The sequence below is a fragment of the Moschus berezovskii genome, unplaced genomic scaffold (genome assembly GCF_049115385.1).
Source record: "Moschus berezovskii isolate FMDL1 unplaced genomic scaffold, NW_MosBer_1.0 29, whole genome shotgun sequence".
NCBI lineage: Eukaryota > Metazoa > Chordata > Mammalia > Artiodactyla > Moschidae > Moschus > Moschus berezovskii.
This window is the reverse complement of record NW_028290453.1, coordinates 812,323-834,715: the sequence shown is the minus strand read 5'-3', so window position 1 is coordinate 834,715 and position 22,393 is coordinate 812,323. Positions and strand designations below refer to the sequence as shown.

Below are 22,393 nucleotides of genomic sequence, written 5' to 3'. Positions count from 1 at the left end.
TCTTTCTCTGTCACTCGGTTGTGGTGGGTTTTGTGGAGGAATGGTGCCCATAACTTGCTAGGCGTCACCACGGCAGCGGGGTGGTCCTGCCCTTGGGTTCCTGCTGTGGCCTTGTCTTCCAGGCCTCGTGGAGGGTGTTGCTCCCCCCTCCCCTTCTCCTGCGGCCGCCACCCCCATTCTGCACCTGCAGGGCCTCCCCGCAAGGCTGCAGCGGAGGTTACGGGAAGTGACGGAAGCAGGAAGCAGGTGGCCACACAAGCCATGGGGAGCCTTTCACGGGCCCCGGCGGCCTGTTGAAGCCGGGCCACCCGCTGTTTGCATGCTGGGCCCGGCAGCCTTGATTCGTCAAGTGAATTGTGTTTGGGGGCCCCCAGTCAACATCACTCATGCCTCTCTCCTCAGGTTAATGACCACGAGAGGGAAATGGAGGTGATGAAAAGGGCCTTTGCAGAGGAGAGGAGGAAGCAGGAGCGGGCCTTCTAGCTCAAGGTTGGCGTGCTGCAGGGTCAGAAGGCCGAGCTGGCAACGCTGCAGACAGAGTCGCAGGAGGTGGACTGAGGCCTGCGGGAGCAGCTGCACAGGAGGGGGAAGCTGGAGCGGGGCCATGTGCGGTGGCTGAACCCGGAGATAGCATGGCTGCAGGAGGCGCTCCAGCTGCACAGGTCCGCCACCCCGCCTCTGCAGGATCTCAGGTCAAGGGTGTGTTGCCCAGAACCCGGATTTGAAATTGAATTTGGGCAGATTGTTCAGAGTCACAAGTACTTGTTACCTGAGTGGTGAGCCCTGAAAAAACAGGTTATTTTACAAAGGTTGTAACTTTTCTTTCTGCCACACTGTGCACATGGCATGAGAGATGTTATTTCCCTCACCAGGGTTCGAACCTGTAGCCCTGTGGTGGACGCATGGAGTCTTCACCACTGGACTGCCAGGGAAGTCCCGAAGAGTCTGATTTTAAAAATACAGTCTCCATCATCTGTTATCTCGTGTCACATGCCATCCTCTGGGCCCCACAAGAAAGCTGGGGGGCTGGAGAGGCCTGAGGGGAGGCTAAAGGTGGGGAGGTGGTCTGTGAGCCGGTGATGGAGCATCAGGTATGCAGCCTGGCCCTCCTCTCCGGTCCCCCTGGGGCTCAGGCCGGCACCCACTCCATCTCAGGAGCCCAGGATGCTATAAGATCTTTTCCAGGAGCCTCATAGCACCACCCAGGAGATGACCCGGGTGACTGCAGGCCAGGCACAGCTGTGTGTTGTGGTTGTGGCTCTATGCACTGTGTCTTTTGGCCCCGTGAGCGTCCACACAGCACTCCCACAAGGTCCCCACGTCCTGTGGAGACAGATGCTTCGTGAGGTGTGTCCCTTGTCTGGGCACAGGACACTGGCCCACAGCACACGCAGGTGTGTCCAGCTGAGGCACCACCTCCTGCCCGCTAGGTGACCATGGCACGTGGCTTCACCGGAAAATGCATCATGTGGGATTTATGATGAACCAAAAGGAATAAATGTCAGTGCACCTCCCAGCTTGAGAAAGAAAATATTAGCATAGCCAGGAGCCCCAGGCTCTGTTCCCAGACCCCCCTCACTCCTCCCCGAGGCGCCTGGACTGTTTGTCACCCTCTAGACCTTGCTCTAGACCTCAATCTCGGACGCGGGGTCCCCCAATGACGTGGCGACTTTGTTGTGGTATACTGGTTTCTGAATCCCCTCTTCCCTGCAGCAGAGGTGGCGCTGGGCCTCACGAGTGGCACGCAGCCTCAGGGGAACACGTGGACCCCCCGTTCCCATTGCGGCTGCGATCACACGCTGGGCTGGGACCCGGTGGACCTGCGAGTCCACATCAGGCCGCAGGCACACTCGGGGTCCTTCAAGAGCCCAGCGGCCACACGCCCTCTCTGCCGTCTGTCTCGGGCACTTCCCTGTGGACAGGCACAGGAGCCCAGCGCTGTCTTAGTCCTGCACCCAGCCCCGGGGCCCTGCGGGCTGTGCTGGTCCTTTCTGCTTCTCCTGACTTGCGGCACACCTTGGCTTGTTGGCCCCACGGCTAACGTCACAGTTCAGGTCTCAGTGGTGTCTAGATCACTGGACAGGGTTTCCTGGGCAACTGCCACGTGCTGTCACAGACGGGGCTGCAGCCGGGAGTGAGACAGGTGTTTGCAGCTTTCAGCCCTAGGTGGGTGGGCAGAGAAGGCTCCATTGTCCGGCATCTGTAACCCTTATTGCAGGCCTGTTTAGATCTTATGTTTCCTCCTGGGTCTGTCCTGGTAGATTGTTTCAAGGCATTTGGACATGGACGATTTTCAAAACTCCAGACTGGGAGTTTTACTGGATGGTCCTCAGCTTGGATGCCTGGTTAGATGCCTTCTTTATGGGACCATCTTCTTTACTCTGATGTGTGGTCTTTCGTGAAACTGTCTTTGGAGTACATTCCCTTAGTTTTTGTTTAGCCGAAAATGTCTCAGCTTCTCTCCCATTTCTGAAGGCTGGTCTTCCTAGAAGCACAAACCTTGAGGCGCAGCTGAAGGCTGCCCTCTGCCCTGGGCAGGCTGCTCTGTGTGAGCATCCATTTTCTCTTGCTGCGGTGATAAGTTACCAGGAAGTGAGAGGCTTAAAGCATCACAACTTGGGATTTCATGGTGCTGGAGCCTGGAAATCAGAAGTGGCTACGACTGGGCGGGAATCTCAGTGTTGGCAGCCACCTTCCTTTCTGGAAGCTCGGGAGGAAACCTGCAGGCCTCCCATTCTTGATCCACACCTTCCTCCTCTAACACCAGCAGTGACGGGCTGATCCTCCTTGTGCTCCATCCTGACTCCCAGTCTTCTGCCTGCTCTTCCACAGTGGAGGGCCTTCGTGGACAGTCGGAGACGTTCTTTCCATCTAAGGGCAGTGAATTAGCAGCTTTCGTTCTGTTTGTTGCATTGGTCCCCCTTTGCTATGAAAGGGCAACCATATTTGCAGGTTCTGGGTGCAGACGTCTTTTAGAGGCTGTTATTATGTCCCCACAGTAGGTGATCTGAGTTGTGTCCTCTGGTTGCTATTAGCTTCTCCATCTTTTGTGGGTTTTCTTGGGGGTGTTTAGGTGTGTGTATTTCTTTCGTTTTAACTTGTTATTGAAGTGTTATGTGCACACACACACAAGACACGCATGTGTTCAGTTGGAAGAATTGCTGATGAATTGGACACATCTGTGTCACCAGCACCCAGCACCCGCCCCCCAGGGTCACTCTTCTGAGTCAGGATAGTGCTGAACCCTGGGGGGCTCTGGGGAGCCCCATTTTTTTGTTCTCGGTGTTGGTGTACCTAAGAATGGACTTGTTGGGTCGTAGGGCACAGGTGCGGTTTTCTTTTTACTTACCGCACTTAGAAACCTTATGCCTGCTGAACATATAGATTTGTGTCCTATGAAAATCTTTCAGCCTTTCTTTGTAAAATATTGCCTCTCCCCTCAGTGGCCTTTTCAGTTGGATGTATGATATTAGATCTTTTCACTTTTCTTCCTTTTCTTAACCTCTCTTTCGTTTCTTCCATCTTCTTTTCTGTACATGAAACATTCTGGGTACTTTTTCATATCTCTGTGTTCTAAGTCAGTGATTCTTTCTTCAGCTATATCTAATCTACCAGTGAGCTTTTATTTTGACATTGATTTTTTATTTTTTTTTCATTTTCAAACATTCTATTTGGTCCTGCCTGATCGTTTCTGATAGCGTCTTGTGGCTTGCTTGTCCACTTTTTATTCCCATCATTTATTTAAGTAAACATTTAATAATATTTATCCCAAGTCTGTGGCGGACAGTTCCAATATCTGGGAACTAATTCTGTTGTTTTGGCTTCTGTCATAAGTGTTCCTTTCCCACATATGTTGTGGTGACCTTTGATTGTGAGCTCATGTTCACATGAAGTTTATCTCTGGGAATCCTGAGAGCTGTCGTAGAGGATTCTCCCTGCAGAAAGGATGTGTTTTGCTTTTGCCAAGATGACTTGGGAGCCTCTTAATCTGAGACCACTTTAACCTATTCCAGGGAACAAGCCCAGGACACGCGCCCCTGGTGTGGTTTCTCCACACTGATGTAGGTGTTGGCCTCAGGGTAACTCCGTGTTTGTGTTGCTTAATGCTCACAGCTTTGGTTTCAGCATTCAGGTTTTGGTTTGAGGGCCACTGGAGGTTTCTATAACCTTCTGTGAGGACACCACACGTTAGATGATCAGCTTTGCACAGGCTCTGGTTATCTGCTAAATGTGGAGGGCTGGAATAAGGCAACCACCATCTTATTCGAGGTCCAGGAAACTGGAAACTGAACTCCCCCTGTCCCGCGCACACATGCGCACACACACGCGTGCACACACACACACACACCTGCCTCGAATCCATTTGGTTTTCCAAATTGACCTCATTTGTCACACACACACACACACACACACACACACCTGCCTCGAATCCATTTGGTTTCCCAAATTGACCTCATTTGTGATCACTCTCCTCCTTAAAACCCTTCATGTCTTTTGAAATTCCATTGACTTCTATGTCTTCATTTTTCTCTTTAGTTCCTCGTCAGAAAAATGAAATCCTACTTATGCCTATGAAGGAGATACTTATGCTTGATATTATAAGAATAACACATTAAACATACGAGGTCATGTACTTTGAGTACTTTTAGATTGAAAAAACTAGAAACTAATGCCAGGTAGAGACCTAATGTTTAGGGGAATAAATGTCAGTTAGGATAGATTTTCTGGGCAGCAGGTGTGCGTTTCAAGCTGCCTCCCCGTGACCTTCATTGAGCAGTTGCCCATCCATTGCACATCAATGGAGTTACCTTCCAGGGAGACTCTAAGAGCATCGGAAGCCAAGACTCCAGGCAGACTTGGCCTGGGCGCCCTCTGTCAGTACTTGCTTTCCCCTCCTGAAGGTCCCACACTGCATCGAATCACCCTCCGTCTGCTAACGTGGGCATCTTTCCAGTTTGCTCCAGTGCCGACCTCAGGGTGTGGGATAAGGAACACTTCCCATAGGATTCAGCTTCCCGAGTCCTTGTGTTCCTCAGCTTTGTGCTCGGAGTCCCTGGGGGGGATTTCCTTTCAAAACCTCATGAGGACTCTCATCCAGCATCTTGCATTGGTGCCAGCTGTGAGCACGCTGACATTTCAGTGAAGGTAAGGAGATGCAGGAACAGGCCAGCTCTAAACACAGAGAATCACGGTGCCGAATACGTTAGTCAATGGCTCTTTTAGGAGCTAAGAAAGCTTTGTTTTCCTGTGGCTTATCTCTTGGGAGGTGCAAACCAGAGCAGGTTCACGCTGGACACAGGGAAGGAACTGGTGCTTTGTGTCCTCATCCAGGAAAGGAAAGTGTGGCTGTGGGTCATTACAAGACCAGACTGTCGGGTGACCAGCTCTTGGAATTCCCACTCTTCTTTCTTTTTAAAGTTTGTTATCCAGAATCAAGTTGGAAAAGTGTTCTGAAGAATGCACGCTCTTGAAAAATGAGCTGGGGAGGAGCCGACAAGAGCTTGAAGCTTCAGAAAGGAGGCAGGCTGCCCAGAGGTAAGGGCCGGCTCAGTGGTCCCACCCCAACCACCCATCCCGGACACGGTTTGCTCATCGTAGAAGAAGCTCAGAGGGCATTACTGTAGAAAGTGAGATGTGTTCACAGATAACCCATGTTCCAGGAACAGTTTCAGAGAACTGTGCTGCCCTCCGACCAGCATTGATGGGCATGGGCGGGCTCAGGCATCCTACAGAATACTCCAGAGCGTGTTCAACGGTCAGAGGAGGCATCCTGCATCCCTGTAGGGGCAAGAGGGCCTCTTACAACCTTCCTGGACCAGTAGAATCTGTTTGTTCTTTTCCTGATAATGGTTTCAGCTGTGCTTTTGTCCAAGGTTCATTCCTGGTCTGTTGATTTCAGTGTGTCAGAGTCAGGGGTCTGGGGCAGGGGCCTGAGCACTGAGACAGGAGCTGTGTGTATTGTGGAGGGTTACCTGTCAGTGGATTTCAGCTTTCACCATCAGAGCCTCATCTCAGAAGGGTTTGGCTTTTCTTTTCTTTTTTTTTTAATTTAAATGAGCTCAGCTGTAAACTGCCGAGGCTGTGGGATTGATTTGATAAAAGTGCCTGACGATTAAAGTGCGGAATCCAGAGTGGATGGTCACCCAGCGATCACTATTACATTACAGCAATTCTGAAATCCGAAAGGTTTCTTCCCTCCAGGAACCATTTTCCCTAAGTTTGGTGCTGGGACCCTTTTGACAGCAGACGTCAGCAAATGTAAGGCTGTGTTGATCGTTTTGCTTCTGGGTGTGAAGAGCACTCCCACGTGCTGTAGAGAGATTACATGTGCTGTGTGGCTGAGGAATGTCGTGGAAGGATTGTACTTAGTGCTGGCAGGGTTCCTCTGGTTCCCAGGTTGGGAACCAATTGGACCAGTGGCAGTAACAGTGCAGGACACTGACAGACCAGTGGCTGGCTGTAGGGTATAGAGAACAGGTGTGCATACCAGCCACCATGGTGAACCTGAGCAATGACTCATCAGTGATACTGTTAACTTTGCTTCTTCAACAGGAAGGAAATGGAGGATTTAAAGAGAGACGAGGAAAAGGCCTGCTCTGAGATGCAAGGGCTCTGTACACAGGTTAAGTACTGACCCCTGGCGTGAAACTTATGCCACCTTCCCTTTTCCATTGTTTGGAAATAATCTCAAACTTACAGAAAGGAAACACAGGACATTTTAATGAAAGTTACAAGAGTTGCTGCCCCATCAGCTCCCTCCCACTCCAAGTTGGGAACTCACTGTGGATATGACGGGTTGTGGCCCCCTCAGCCACAACCGGGACCTGGTGTGGCTTCAGTCTGCCTGTCCTTGTTCTTAGGACCTGGTGCTTTTGAAGGTTATAAGCAGTTTTTTTGGTGTGTCTAGAACTTCCTTATAATTGGATTCAGATTATGTGGGAATATCCCCTTCTCATTCCATCCTGTCCGGGGACGAAAGCTTTAGTGACGTCCTTCGATTTGTGGTCAGGTGGTGTTGGCCAGGCTTCTTCACAGAGTTACTTTCCCCTTGGTGATTCCTGAGCATTTTATGGGAAAATCCCTTGATAGGATGTGAGTGTCCTGCTCTTCAGTTAGCTCTCACACAGTTGTCCTCCCTGTTTTATTCAATGGGTTGCCATATGTTACCATCAGTATTTATTTCCATGCTCAATTGTCCCAGATTTGGGTAAAAAGAGGCCCCTCAGGGTGAGTTCTTGGCCCTGGTCATTATCTGAGCACTTCCTTACTTTCTAGTGTCCCACAATAGTCCAGGTTCATCTGGTACTTCCCTTGCCCCAGCCCTGGAAGCAACCACTTCTCCAAGGAATCCTTGGTGACTTTTAGCTCAGAATGGTACTAGGAGACCAAGATTTGGGTACTGGGAGTGCTCAAGGCTCCTGGGGCATCACTGAGTCCAAATGCAATTAGTGCATAGAATTAGGGAATGTGTATATATTATGCTCACAAGGACGTGGTTTCAGGTAAATTTATTTATACACCTCTTTACCAAAAATCATAAATTCAAACTCTACAATTCCCATATCACAGGGATGATTCTAGTTTTCTCTCTTTCTGTGTTTATAACTTACGCCTCTCACAGTGAAAAGCCTGGTTTCCACCACACTGGTCTCCCTCTGCCCCGTGAATAAATGCTTTCTGCACTTGGTCTCACTTACTGGCTTTTGTACCGAAGCACACAGCTTGGAGGGCTTCCCTTGTGACTCAGCTAGTAAAGAATCCACCTGCAGTACGGGAGACCTGGGTTTGGTCCCTGGGTTGCGAAGATCCCCTGGAGAAAGGAAAGGCTACCCACTCCAGTATTCTGTCCTGGAGAATTCCATGGACTATATAGTCCGTGGGGTCTCAAGGAGTTGGACACGACTGAGCTTCTTTCACTTTACTTCACACAGCTTGGATGTGTCATTTTATTTTAAATTTTTTTAAAATTGAAATTATTATTGATAATTGCAGGCTCACATGTGGTTATAAGACCTATATTACAGAGAAACACACTTTCTCCAGTTTCCCCCAGTGGTCACGTTTTATGAAACTTTAGTATAGTTTCTGTGTTAGTTTGCTCGGGCTGCCATAACAAAGCACCACAGACTGAGGGACTTACACTACAGAAGTTTGTTTCCTCACAGTTGTCGGATTAAATCAATGACTCTCATACCTTAAAAAAAGCTTTTTCTTCAAAGAAAACAACCTTTCTTTTAAAACTTCTGCATGGAACCGTGTTCTATAAAATGGAGACAAGTATAGAACCGTTTAGCTAAAGAGTGGCCAGAGCCCCTGCAGCTGTGACTTCTCTGTTCCTCAACCCTGCAGTGACCCCTGTGAGACCTTCCGCTTCTATGGGACATAGTTTGGAAACCAACACTCATGAGAGAATCCTTCTCACTAACACCTTTAGAATTCAGTCTTGCTGGTACATTGTTTTCTTGTGTATAATTTTCTCACTTTTTGTGTTTTCGTTAAATGGACAAGTTTAAAGAAAATCACAGATGTGTTCTACTTATTAACATTTGAGTCAAACTACTTCCTCCATTTGAACAGGATCCTCACCTAGAAATCGAAATAAAGTCTCAGAAGTACATATGTGTGCCAGGAGATTTTAGGGGAGAAGATAGTAATCTTGTGGGTCATTTCAAGGATTATGGGTCATTCCCTAATTCTCTGAAATTATGTGTCCTTGATAGACTGGTATTTACTGTACTTTGATCAGATTAATCTAAAAAGCATTCCGTATATATGTTCTCTGTTATCTATAAGCAGAATAAGTAGGAATTCATTTTCTTTTATTTATGTGATTTTTTTCTTCTGAAGTAATCTTCAAATTAGGTCTAGTCTCTAAAAGTATTATTTCAAAGTCACATTTAATAAGTCGTAAACATATAACTTGTTTATGTTAAACATAAATATTTGACTTATTTCAGATGCGACGGGAGATGGACAGGATAGCTAGAGAACTAACAGAAGGTATGTTGCCAAAACGTATGAATTAAATTTAGACATTGATTTCTGAAATACACTGTAAACAATAAATGGCATCTCTTTCCATTGCTTGGATAACAGATGCTATGTTAAATATTTTTTTTTTTATACGTAGCTAATGAAAAATGTGAAAGCATGAGCAGTCATAGTGAAAAATATCCTTCTTCCTCATTTATTCATCACGTACCATAGCTTGAAAAGCAATCTCTGAAGGTCTTTGTATTTCTTTTTATTTCTAGCTGTATCCTCTACTTCCTCCATCCCTGGAGCTATCTTCTTACACCGTGACACTATTCTCAGAAAACGTGGAGTTCATCAACTTCTCAAGTGTCTGGTAATGGTTAAGGCTAGGAAACCCAGACTCAAGCAGTCACGTTTATGTGGCTATCACTTGGTGGGTGACTTTAAAGTTTCTCTGTCACTGAATACGTCACCAGTTTATCTTTTCCCCTCAGGAAATGCTCCAAACACCCACATCAATTTGGGTCCTGCCCAGGTAGTCGGCCTTCTCTCTTTCCCACCTACTCTGCCCCTCAGCTCTGCATCTGACCAGCCAAACTGTGTGGGATCCCACAGATTCCTTTCCTCACCTCCGGTCTTTGTACGTGCTTCTCCCCTCCATCTCCTGTACTTTCTCCTGTCCTTCAGGCAGCTACATACATATCACTTCCACCAAAAAGCTGGCAGTATTGACACAAAGCCGGCTGCCCCTTCCAGGCGTTCCTTGTGCCATCTTTTATATCTTTGTATTTGTGACTCTCTGTGGAAATTGCCTGTTTGTCTGTTTTTCCAGTTAAGGGCATATTATTTTTCAGGGTGGACTGGGTCACCTTCATCTTGTAATTCCAGTGCTTGTTACAGAACCTTTGCACATAGTTATTGAGTGAATGAATGAAGAGTGAGAAAACCAGGAGCTCTGATACGCAGCCCCACATGCGGCCATGAGCTGATCATAAAATTGTAATCGTGATCAGTATTTTATGTTGTGTCATCTGTAGATAAATTTCATTTTTCAGAATACTAGGAAAGGTCTCAGGGTTTTTTTGTTTTTTTGTTTTCTTTTACTAATCTTAGTTAGCCCAAGTATTTTCTGTAAAAAATATAATTCTTTCCTTCTCTTTCAGTTGATGCTCAGTTTGCATCTGATGCCTTTAGAGTGTCTTCTCGAGGATCTACAGAAGGGTCAAATGTGTGATGACCCAGTTTTGTAAACAGAAGAACAAGATACACAGATTTGGAAGGAAAAAACACATGATTTAGAAAGATAAATAGTAAAAGTTTCCCTACTGGACTGTTTCCATGACGTTTCATTATTTCCTGTTAAACATGATGAGCAAATCTTTCTTAACAGAAAATGTTTTTGTATTATATGTGTATGATGAAAATTTATATAGCGTTTTAAATGATGTTTCTCTGCATCTAAGTTACTTTTTAGCAGATTTAAACATCAGCACTGTTGAATTTCTATATTCTAAGTGATAGTGTTAGTCAATCATGTCTGACTCTGTGCGACCCCGTGGACTGTAGCCCACCCGGCTCCTCTGTCCATGGCATTCTCCAGGCAAGAATACTGGAGTGACGAGCCATTCCCTTCTCCAGGGGATCTTCCAGACTCTGGGATCAAACCCAGGTCACCTGCATTACAGGTGGATTCTTTACCATTTTAGCCACTGGGGACGCCCTTTACAAACTCAAACTGAGCCCTAATACCAGCTGTTTAAACAGCACCCAAACAACCAGACTTGTCTTTAATATTTAGTGGTGTTGATTGGTAGCGTTTTTGTATTTTCCAGTTTTTATCACTATATATAGACCTAAAGATTTAGATACTGCTGTTATGTCTTCCGTCAATGTTTTGATGTATTACAATTGTTAACAGTGGCATAAAACTTACTGTATGTAACTTTAAACTCAGAATCATAGGCCTTTGCTCAGGGAGAAATAAGATTTGCCTGCGTTTTTGCCTTTTAAATGAATTAACTTTTTATAATTTTTATTTTTAATTAGAGGATAATTACTTTAAATATTGTGATGGTTTCTGCCAAACATTGACTCGAATTGGCCATAGGTGTGCATATGGCCCCTCCCTGTTGAACCTCCCTCCCCGTTCCACCCCTCTAGGTTGTCACACAGCACCAGCTTTGGGTTCCCTGCATCATACAGCAAATTCCCAAAGACACATGTTCCTTAGTGTTCATTGCAGCACTACTTACAGTAGCTAGGACATGGAAGCAACCTAGATGTCCGTCAACAAATGAATGGATAAAGAAGCTGGGTATTGTTCAACTATAGCAAGGAATGCATTTGAGTCAGTTTTAATTGACTTTTGATTTACTTTTGGAGACAGTGTTAAAATCAGAGAAAGTTCGTCATGGATAAATATGATTTGCCTAAGACTTTTCACCTTATCTTTACCTACCTACCAATCGATCTATTTTAGCTTTGCTTTTTGGAAAAAGTCTGGGAAAAGACTATTTTTTGGAAAAAGCACCAGATAAACAGACAATATCACAAAACTCCCCTATCTCCCATATATCCTCCGAAGGATTTATCTTTCCTAAATGTGATTTGTTCTCCCATAAGTGCCTCGCCCAAGTCACCTGTTTTTCAGAAGATGCCTTTTTCTCCTACTCCCTATCATACATTAAGTAGTATATCAACTCCCAGGAATCCCATTAATGCTGAAGAAGCTGACGTTGAACGTTCTATGAAGACCTATGAGACCTTCTGGAACGAACACCCAAAAAGATGTCCTTTTCATTTTAGGGGACTGGAATGAAAAAGTAGGAAGTTAGGAGATACTTAGAGTTACAGGCAAATTTGACCGTGGAGTCCAAAACGAAGCAGGGCAAATGCTAACAGAGTTTTGCCAAGGGAACACACTGGTCAGAGCAAATACCTGCTTCTACATACATAAGAGAAGACTCTACACATGGACATCACCAGATGGTCAAGACTGAAATCAGATTGATTTCATTCTTTGCAGCCATTCAGGTATGACCTAAATCAAATCCCTTATGATTATACAGTAGACATGACAAATAGATTCAAGTGATTAGATCCGATATAGTCACTGAAGAACTGTGGACTGAGGTTCATGACATTGTATCGGAGGCAGTGATCAAGACCATCCCCAAGAAAAAGAAATGCAAAAAGGCAAAATGGTTGTCTGAGGAGGGCTTACAAATAGCTGAGGAAAGAAGAGAAGCTAAAGGCAAAGGAAAAAAGGGAAGATATACCCTCCTGAATACAGAGTTCCAAGGAATAGCAAGGAGAGATAAGAAAGTCTTCCTCGGTGATCAATGCAAAGAAATAGAGGAAAACAATAGAACAGGAAAGACTAGACATCTCTTCAAGAAAATTAGAGATACCAAGGGAACATTTCATGCAAAGATGGGCACAATAAAGGACAGAAATGGTATGGACCTAACAAAGCAGAATGTATTAAGAAGAGGTGGCAAAAACACAGAAGAACTGTACAAAAAAGATCTTCATGACCCAGATAATCACAAAGATGTGATCACTCATCTAGAGCCAGACATCCCAGAATGTGAAATCACAGCCTTAGGAAGCATCACTACGAAAAAAGCTAGTGGAGGTGATGAAATTCCAGTTGAGCTATTTCAAATCCTAAAAGGTGATGCTATTGCAGTGTTGCACTCAATATGTCACCAAATTTGAAACACTCAGCAGTGACCACAGGACTGGAAAAGGTCCGTTTTCATTCCAGTCCCAAAGAAAGGCAATGCCAAAGCATGTTCGAACTACCGCACAATTGCACTTATCTCATATACTAGAAAAGTAATGCTCAAAATTCTCCACGCCAGGCTTCAACAGTATGTGAACCGTGAACTTCCACATGTTCAAGCTGGATTTAGAAAAGGCAGAGGAACTAGAGATCAAAATCCAGTGGATCATCGACAAAGCAAGAGAGTTCCAGAAAAATATCTGCTTTATTGACTACACCAAAGCGTTTGACTGTGTGGATCACAACAAACTGTGGAAAATTCTTAATGAGATGGGAATACCAGATCATCTGACCTGCCTCCTGAGAATTCTGTATGCAGGTCAAGAAGCAACAACTGGACATGGAACGACAGACTGGTTCCAAATCAGTATGTGAAGGCTGTATATTGCCACCCTGCTTATTTAACTTATATGCAGAGTATGTCATGCAAAATGCTGGGCTGGATGAAGCACAAGCTGGAGTCAAGATTGCTGGGAAAATATCAATAATCTAAGATATGCAGATGACACCATCCTTATGGCAGAAAGCGAAGAAAAACTAAAAAGCCTCTTGATCAAAGTTAAAGAGGAGAGTGAAAAAGTTGGTTTAAAACTCAGCATTCAGAAAACTAAGATCATAGCATCCAGTCCCATCACTTCACTGCAAATTGATGGAGAAACAACGGAAACAGTAAAAGACTTTACCTTTTTGGGCTCCGAAATCACTGCAGATGGTGACTGCACCTTTGAAATTAAAAGGTGCTTGCTCCTTGGAAGAAAATATATGACCAACCCAGACCGCATATTAAAAAGCAGAGACATTACTTTGCCGACAAAAGTCCGTCTGGTCAAAGCTTTGGATGTGAGAGTTGGACTGTGAAGAAAGCTGATCGCCAAAGAATTGATGCTTTTGAACTGTGGTGCTGGAGAAGACTTTTGGACTGCAAGGAGATCCAACCAGTCCATCCTAAAGGAGATCGATCCTGGGTGTTCATTGGAAGGACTGATGCTAAAGCTGAAACTCCAATACTTTGGCCACCTCAGGCGAAGAGTTGACTCACTGGAAAAGACTCTGATGCTGGGAGGGATTGGGGGCGGGAGGAGAAGGGGACGACAGAGAATGAGATGGCTGGATGGCATCACCAACTCTATGGACATGAGTTTGAGTGAACTCTGGGAGTTGGTGATGGACAGAGAGGCCTGGCGTGCTGTGATTCATGGGGTCGCAAAGAGTCGGACACTACTGAGCAACTGAACTGAATCTATGTAAACGAAACTATTTGTATGGTAATCTGCCCTTCTACAAGATTCAAGTCAATCATTTTATGGCCTGGGATGAATCATCTGGTGCCATGATTATCCCCAAATGCATCTCATGGATGAGGGGCCTAGTACCATTCTGAGTTTTAAGACATTCCTTTCTTTCATTAACAGACTGCTAGTGACTGTATAACATCCAGCTGAAGACTAGCAGGGGGGTACTCTTTCTGCCCCCTTCTGATGCCTATGTCAGAAACTTTCTCTATCTCCTTTATACTTTAATAAAACTTTATTATACAAAACCTCTGAGCGATCAAGCCTCGTCTCTGGCCCGGATTGAAATCTTCTCCTCCAGAGGCCAAGAATCCCGGCGTCTTTTCATTCAGCAACAACATTTCATTTCATCATGTTCTCTCTGAAGGAGAGATCCACTGGGCCTAGGTAAGTCTGAAAAATTCTAGGATACTGCAAGGTTCCATCTAGTTTACCAGATACCTGGATACCAGACCTTGATGGCAAAGTCACATTTTTCTCTAGGTTGGCCCTAAAATGGTGTGGCCTAGCAACTGCTTGAAAATCCATACAACTGCTGTTTTCTTACTTCTTGCAGCAATAGCTTTTGTCCCCCCCCCCTTTGGGATTTCTGAAGCAGGCAGGCCGTGCACAAGTCCTACTGATGGCCCATTTCCAATGGAATGTCACCTCACCCAGGTAACAGCGGTATGGCACCCAGCACTCTCAGCACATTCCTGCAGCCTGTTTCCTCATGGGAAGTTCTGATATGACATAGAAATGTGGTTAAAAGCTTGGGTTAATACAAGGAAACGCGTTGCCTGACTCTGGAAGTTAGGTCCACAGGGCAAGACTGGAGGTCTCATATCTTAGACAGCTTCTGACAGATAAAGGACTGAAAACTCACTATCTCTTGATGCCTTTCTTTCCTCGAAGAAGCATAGTTTCCCCAGCATTCTGCTTCCTGAGTGTCACACACTGCTTGAAAACACTTGCTTGGAGGCCATTTTTCAGTAGGAATTTCACCTGAAAGTGTGACTGGAGGGAAGGCCCCACATTCACAGTAAAAGGGAAACCGCATGCAAATGTCTATTCCATCACTTTTGCTCTGTAGGAGAGAGATAGTGAGACTAAGTCCTTCTGGAAAAGTCTTGGATACTGTGGGGACACACGCTTGACTGTGAACCTTCATAAGCAGACCTTGGGAGCAAGATTCGCATTTATCTCTCCATTGGCCATAAAACGGTGAGACATAACAATTGCTTGAAAATCCGTTTAATATCTATTTTCTTACTTCTGACAATGATAGCTTTGTTCCACCCTTTGGGATTTCTGAAGCAACAGGCGGCTTGTAACTCCTAGCCCCTGGCCGATTTCCAGTGGAATATCAGCTTATCTAGGTAAGGACAGTATGGCACCGAGCACTCTCAGACACTTTCCCACAGCCTGTTTCCTCATGGGCATTCCCATGTGATCTCGAAATGTGTTTACAAGGCTCAGAATTTGCAGGGAAACACTCTGCCCTGACTCTGGAAGTTGGGTCTTCTGGGCGACTCTGGAGATCTCACATCTTAGAATATAGACAGATCCTGAAAGATAGAGGACTGAAAACACACTCTCTATTGATGCCTTTTCTTCCTTGAAGGAACATAGTTTTCCCAGGATTCTGTGTGCAGAGAGTCACACACTGCTTGAAAATGCTTGCTTGGAGGCCATTTATCAGTAACGGTTTACCCTGATGGTTTGACTGTAGGGAAGGCCACCACACTCACAAGGAACAGCAAACCAATATACAAACATCTTTCTGTAGGATGTTTCTCTGTAGGAGAGATCCAGTGAACCTAGGTCTGTCTTTAAAATTCTTGGATGTGTAGGGACACATCCTGAGTGTGAACCTGGATACCAGACCTCAGTGACAAAATTCACATTTTCCTCTCTGTTGGCCCTAAAATGGTGAGAAAGCTATGGTCCTTCAAGGAAGGAAAGGCATCAACAGAGAGTGTGTTTTCAGGCCTCTATCTATCAGGAACTGTCTAGATTGTAAGACGTGAGACCTCCAGTCTTGCCCAGATGAACTAACATCCCAACTCAGAGCATGTATTTCTATGCACTCTCTGAGACTTGTAAACACATTCCTGGGTTATACTGGGACTGCCCATGAGGAAGCAGGCTGTGGGAGTGTGTCTGAGAGTGCCGGGTCCCATACGGTGCTTACCTACATGACGTGACATTCCACTGGAAATGGGCCTGTGGCTACAAGTTGCAAGCTGCCTGCTTGCTTCAGAAATCCCAAAGGTTGAACCAAAGCTAGCGCTGTCAGAAGTAAGAAGACAGCATTTGGATGGATTTTCAAGCAGTTGCTAGGTTACTCTGCTTTAGGGACCACTGAGAGAATAATGAAAATGTTGCCACAGGCCCAGTATGCAGATTCACACTCAGAATATGTGCCCGCAGGTCCAAGAATTTTCCAGACAGACCTAGGATCACTAGATCTCTCCTTCAGAGAAAACGTGATGGAACAGATGTTTGGATGTTGGTTTGCATTTCCCTGTGAGTATGAGGGCATTCCCTAAGGTCACACCCTCAGGGGAAATTGCAACTGAAAAATGACCTCCAAGTGAGCATTTTCAAGTAGTGTGTGACTCTCAGCACACAGGATGCTGTGAACGCTATATTCCTTCAAGGAAGGAAAGGCATTAACAGAGAGTGTGTTTTCAGGCCTCTGTTCATCAGGGACTGTCTAGCTTCTAAGATGTGAGACCTCCAGGCTTTCCCAGATTACCTAACATTCAGAGTCAGGGCGGTGTCTCTCCCTGCACTTTCCGAGCCTTGTAAACACACTCTTACATCATACTGAGACTGCCCATGAGGAAGCAGGCTGTCGGAATGTGCCTGAGAGTGCTGAGTGCCGTTCTGTGGTCACCTCATTGAGGTGACATTCCAGTGCAAATGGGTCCGAGATGAGGACTTGCCAGTTGCCCACTTGCTTCAGAAATCCCAAACGGTGGTGCAAAGCAAGCACTGCCAGAAATAAGAAAACTGAAACTGGATGGATTTTCAAGCAGTTGCTATGCCTCACCGCTTTAGTACCCACCGAGAGAAAACTGAGAATTTTGTCACCACGGTCCAGTGCCCAGGTTCACACTCAGGATGTGACCCAGCAGGACCCAAGAAGTTTCCAGACACACCTGGGCTCTCTGGCTCACTCCTGCAGAGAAAACACGATGGAATAGATGCTTAGCTGTTGCTTTGCCTTTCCGAGTGTGTGTGCAGGCCTTCCCTATGGTCACAAAGTTGGGGGATATTGCGACTGAAAAATGACTTCCAACCCAACAAGTGTTTTCACGCAGTGTGTGATTCTGAGCACACAGAAAGCTGAGAAGCCTATGTTCAGTCAAGGAATGAGAAGCATCAGTAGAGAGTGTGTCATCAGGTCTCTCCAGTTCAGTTCAGTTCAGTCGCTCAGGAGGAGAAGGGGACGACAGAGGATGAGATAGCTGGATGGCATCACCGACTCGATGGACATGAATTTGGGTGAACTCCGGGAGTTGGTGATGGACAGGGAGGCCTGGCGTGCTGTGATTCATGGGGTCGCAAGGAGTTGGACACGACTGAGCGACTGAACTGAACTTTCACTCTCCTCTTTCACTTCCATCAAGAGGCTCTTTAGCTCTTCTTCACTTTCTGCCATAAGGGTGATGTCATCTGCATAACTGAGATTATTGATATTTCCCAGCAATCTTGATTCCAGCTTGTGCTTCAGGGAGATTCCTTAAAAAACTCAACACATGGGTAGCATATGATCCAGCAGTGCCACTTTTGGACTCAGATATGGAGAAACTCATAATCTGAAATGACCTGTGCGCCCCTGTATCCAGAGCAGCACTCTTATGAGAGCTGAGATGGAAACTCAGCCAGCAAGTTCAGGGGCGGGAAAGAGAAGACTGAGTGAGACAACCAGATACTGGAATCCTCCTCATTCACAGAGCAGAATCAGATAAATAACGTCTTTGAAGCAGCAGAGATGGAGCAAGACACGACCATGCACAGTGAAGTCAATCAGAGAGAGAGAAATATCATCAGATATCACCTATAGGCGGAATCTATCAATTTATACCAATAAACTACTAAATAAAAGAGAAACAGACTTACCAACTGTGACAACCAACTTACAGTTACAAAAAAAATTAGGAAGAAGGATAACTTAAGACTTTTGCATTATCATATACACTAATATATATCCGATAGATAATCATAAAGGACATACTGAGTTGCAAAGAGAGCCCTACTGAACACACTGTTCAGAGCAAGAATAGACACAAATCTACATATATCTGAATCAAGTTCCTGGACACCTAAAAAAAACACACTATTCCAATATATAATAAAGGCAATGACAAAGAATATTCAAAGTACCATACAATTGCACTCATTTCACATTCTAGCAAGGTAATGCTCAAAATTCTTCAAGTTAGAAGTAGGATAAACAGAGCTCCCCATTGTTTAGGGGGCTATGTTGAGCTATTACCATTTGTAACTTTATGGATTCAATCTGAGAGGTTATGAACTGGGTAATAGCATTGAGAATAAATACAAGGGCCAAAGAAGAGCGTCACAAAGCACATGAAGAGAGGACAGGTTAAAGGGAGAAGCCACGATGTCCAGCTCCAGATATTGTTCCAGTTACCCCAGGAATTTACTAGTTTCTCTCTCCTTTTTATGGTTCATTTCCCTTAGCTGTTGGGCCATGTCCCAAACTATGCCTGATTGGTTTACATAAAAGCAGCATTCTTCGTTCAAGAAGAGGCAGAGTCCTCCCTTTTCAGCTGTCAGTAGATCTAACTCCCTCCTTTTCTGTAAAACCACCTCAGCCAGGGAATCCAGTTCGTCCTGTAAGGCCACTAAAGATTTGGCTACTCTCTCAATGTCGTCTGTGAAGTCTTTTGATAGTGTACGGTAAAAGGTGGTTGATGAAGCAATTCCTCGTATTCCCATAACTGTCCCAGCCATGGTTCCCAGACCAGCAAGTAGGGGTATAAACTGGATGGCTCTTTTTGATGGCATATGTGCTGTGAGACATAGGGTGAGAGTCTGGTTGTTAGGGACAATATTCATCTAGGGATTGATGAAGGCTAAGGTGCAGATACCCATCTAATTGACAGGTAGACATAAGTAAGCATCTGTCCCACAAATGAAGAAAAGGCCTTGATGAGGGCGGCACCATCTGTTACAGCACAGGACACAAAAAGGCTGCAAAGCAGCCTGCATGTAACAGATAACACTAGCAAAAGGTTTCCTCCCCATCTTTGGGTTGTCATGGCTATAGCAACTGAGCCTATCATGAAGGGGGGTCAGTTATACTGTGGGGCAATTTAGTTAATAGGGAGAATTGATCATAAGAGACAGCTAAAAAGAATGGGGCTTCCACCACAGTGAGATGACAGACAGCTAACCGCAGCTTCTGACCCAAATCCCAATCCCAGGGTGCGACTGAGGCTAATCCTGTAGCAAACAGCACAGCAATAATAGCAATCGGGATAGAGTCCAGAGTTGACAATGAAAATCCATTAATATTTTGATAGCCAGACTCTCAAGCTTCCACCATGCATTGCCAGCGTGTGGCTGGAGCAAGGCTGTAGAATCCTCAAGCTTCTGCTGTGCGTTGACTAGTCAGCTCCCAGAACAACCAGAGCAGAGCTCAGCATCCTTCATGGGTGAGGGCCGTTGTCTTTGGAACCGGACCTTGAGGAGGTTTTTGGGGTCCCTAACTGCTTTTCAGGCGTCCTCATCACAGGAAGCTGCTGCCTCCTTAACTCTGGTGCGGTGGATCCAAGGGATGACGCCTGTAACTTTATCAGCAGTAGGGGTTGCCAGGATGACCCTGTGAGGGCATGTCCAAACTGGCTGAAGTGGTTCCTTTTTCTAATCTTTAACCCATACCTCATCTCCTGGCTGACAGGGATGAACCCAATTACCCAGTGGAATGGGTGTCCTTTCTCAGGTTTCTCAGGCGATATGGCAGAAGGCTGCTCCGAGGGCCTGGATGTTGGGACATCTCCAGGTCAGCTAGTTGTTGGTGGTCTCCCTTGAGCTTTTTGATCACTGGGGGTGGTCTTCCATATAAGATCTCAAAGGGAGAAGAGCCTGAGGACCTCGGGGTTCATTTACAGAGGGAAGTGAGAATAAGGCAGCTTGTTCTGGCAGCACTGTCTGGGTGTTGTCCGGGGGATATTCTTGTCGTACTACTACTTGGAGACACAAACTTAACAAGAAAGTTAAAGATATATGGCCCAAAGATTAATAGAAGTAGGAAAGCTGCCAAGGCACTAGCTAGAAGAACCAGGTCCAGACATTGGTTGGTGACATTAGTGCTTCTCTAGGTATGAGAAGGTGTAAGAACTTGGACTCATAAAAATCCTTACCTGATAACATCTGACTATCCAAAAGCCTGTTTTTCTGGGTTTTCCCTGAGCACAGAATGCCTTATATTTTCAAATCCTGAACTCCTTTCAAGGGGGTGTTGAAGGTTGGAATCTTGTAGTGGCCATGATTTAATCCCTGGCAAGGGCCAACTTCTAGTCAGCAGGGCCCCTTCATAGTCATATTTGACCGTGTTTTGGGGACATTTCATGGTCATTGTGTCCTGCGGTGCTGGGAAGGCTCATTCCCACTGGATCTAACAAAGATTCTACTGACTCAATGTGTTGTCACTAGACCAGGCCTTGTAAGTAGCAAGTCATTGGACCCTACCTATCTTACTAGCCTCTTGGTCCAGGAAAATATTTCCTCTTGTTGCTTCTTCCCATATCTAGGTTTACATTATTACGATTGTTGATCTCATATGGAACTGCATAGCATCATTTTATCATAGGCTCAGTTACACATTTGGAAACATAAGAAATAATCTTCTGAAACAAGCTACATAGAAAATAATATAGCTAGCGGTCATTAGTAAGGTCACAAGCAAGAATTGAAGTCAAGAACTTTCATTGGATATAGCCCGGTACACCCCAGGTCACCTGTCTCAGTTCAATGATTATAGCCAAGTGTCAATCTCCTGGTTGTACACCATGGAGCATCTGACCTTTATCCAAAGACTGGTTACCGAGGTAAGCTTTGGAAACAATCTTAGAGTGTCCTTTCTAATAACTTAATTAAAACTTTTAGCAATATAGCATAACAAGGAACTAGATCAGAAGTGAGTCTTAGTAAGCACAGACCTTAATTAACAAAACTAGAACTTAATATTTAGTGACACATAATTTTTTCTTTTTTTTTTTTTTTTTTCTGGAGAACTCATTGTGAGGGCATTAACAGTGTAGCCAGATAAGGCTTTAACCCATCAAATAAAAATAAGGTCTGTCAGGGAACTGGGAAAAGCCAAGCGGCCATCTTGGACTTCCCATAGCCCTGGCTTTTTGATTTTCAGTTGTTTTTTATCCATTTTTAATTTCCTGATTTAAGAGCAGACTATCGCCATGTTTTAAGGATATCAAGATAGCAATGAGGGGTTACTTTTTGCAGAAGCAGAATGAGCTTTGTCCACAAATACTATAATCTTAAATAATGTTTATTTACTTTACCAAAGTAACAAAAAGATTTTAAAAACAAATATAAATCACTTAAAGGCAAAGAAATTCATAATCTGTTATCAAAAGCTGCATTTTAAGAAAACTTTGTTCTCTAAACAGAGAGAAGACCAAATTCCAGTCCGATACCAGCTTACTGTTAATAACAAAATTTGTTTATCTGTTTAAACTTAGAAAGTCTTTTCCATAAATCTTGAGGAACTATCAATATTCTTCTAAAAGTATGAGAGTAAAACCATAGAAGGCATGTTTAAAATCTGATTCCATTGCAATTGACAAAGAAACCTGGTCATAACACTTTAATATGGTAACTAGAATTATAATTGACCATATTTCATCAGGGAATATCAGATATATATGAATTTCACATAATTTTAGAATATCTACATTAGTAACATCAACCAGACAGTATAACCTGAAAAGATTTTTCACCCCTTTAACAGTACTTCCCATGTAGTAATTTAACATGTCCAATGAACCCAGGTAGCTTAATAGCTCTGTGGGATGTCTCAGAGGCCTCTGAAGCATCCCAAAGTTAGCTAGAAGCCAAGTTATTTAGGAAGTTTTGTCAATAAATACCAAAAGGGTTTATAATACTCAGTCAGGTAGGATCATATAAGTTACCGTGAAATAATAGTTATTTACTCAGCCAAAGTTAACAAAAGATTTTAAAGGTAAATATAAAACAGGTCAATTAAGAGGTAAAAAAAACACAAATCTATTATTAAAAGCAGTTCAACATCTGAAGAAAGTTTGCCCTCGTAACAGAGAGAAAGGCCGAATTTGTTTTT

The 22,393-nt window shown here is 44.7% G+C and overlaps 2 long non-coding RNA genes and 1 pseudogene across 2 annotated transcripts; 2 read left to right on the top strand and 1 right to left on the bottom strand.

Annotated features, from left to right (window-relative positions):
• LOC148772975 (frizzled-3-like) overlaps positions 1-22,393 on the bottom strand; it is a 318,270-nt pseudogene that overhangs the window by 83,384 nt on the left and 212,493 nt on the right.
• LOC148772979 (uncharacterized) lies at positions 315-6,633 on the top strand. The gene is made up of 3 exons (XR_016037037.1): positions 315-662; positions 5,431-5,535; positions 6,553-6,633. It is a non-coding gene; the product is annotated as an uncharacterized LOC148772979 (long non-coding RNA).
• On the top strand, positions 8,219-10,398 carry LOC148772978 (uncharacterized). The gene is made up of 3 exons (XR_016037038.1): positions 8,219-8,449; positions 8,958-9,000; positions 10,140-10,398. It is a non-coding gene; the product is annotated as an uncharacterized LOC148772978 (long non-coding RNA).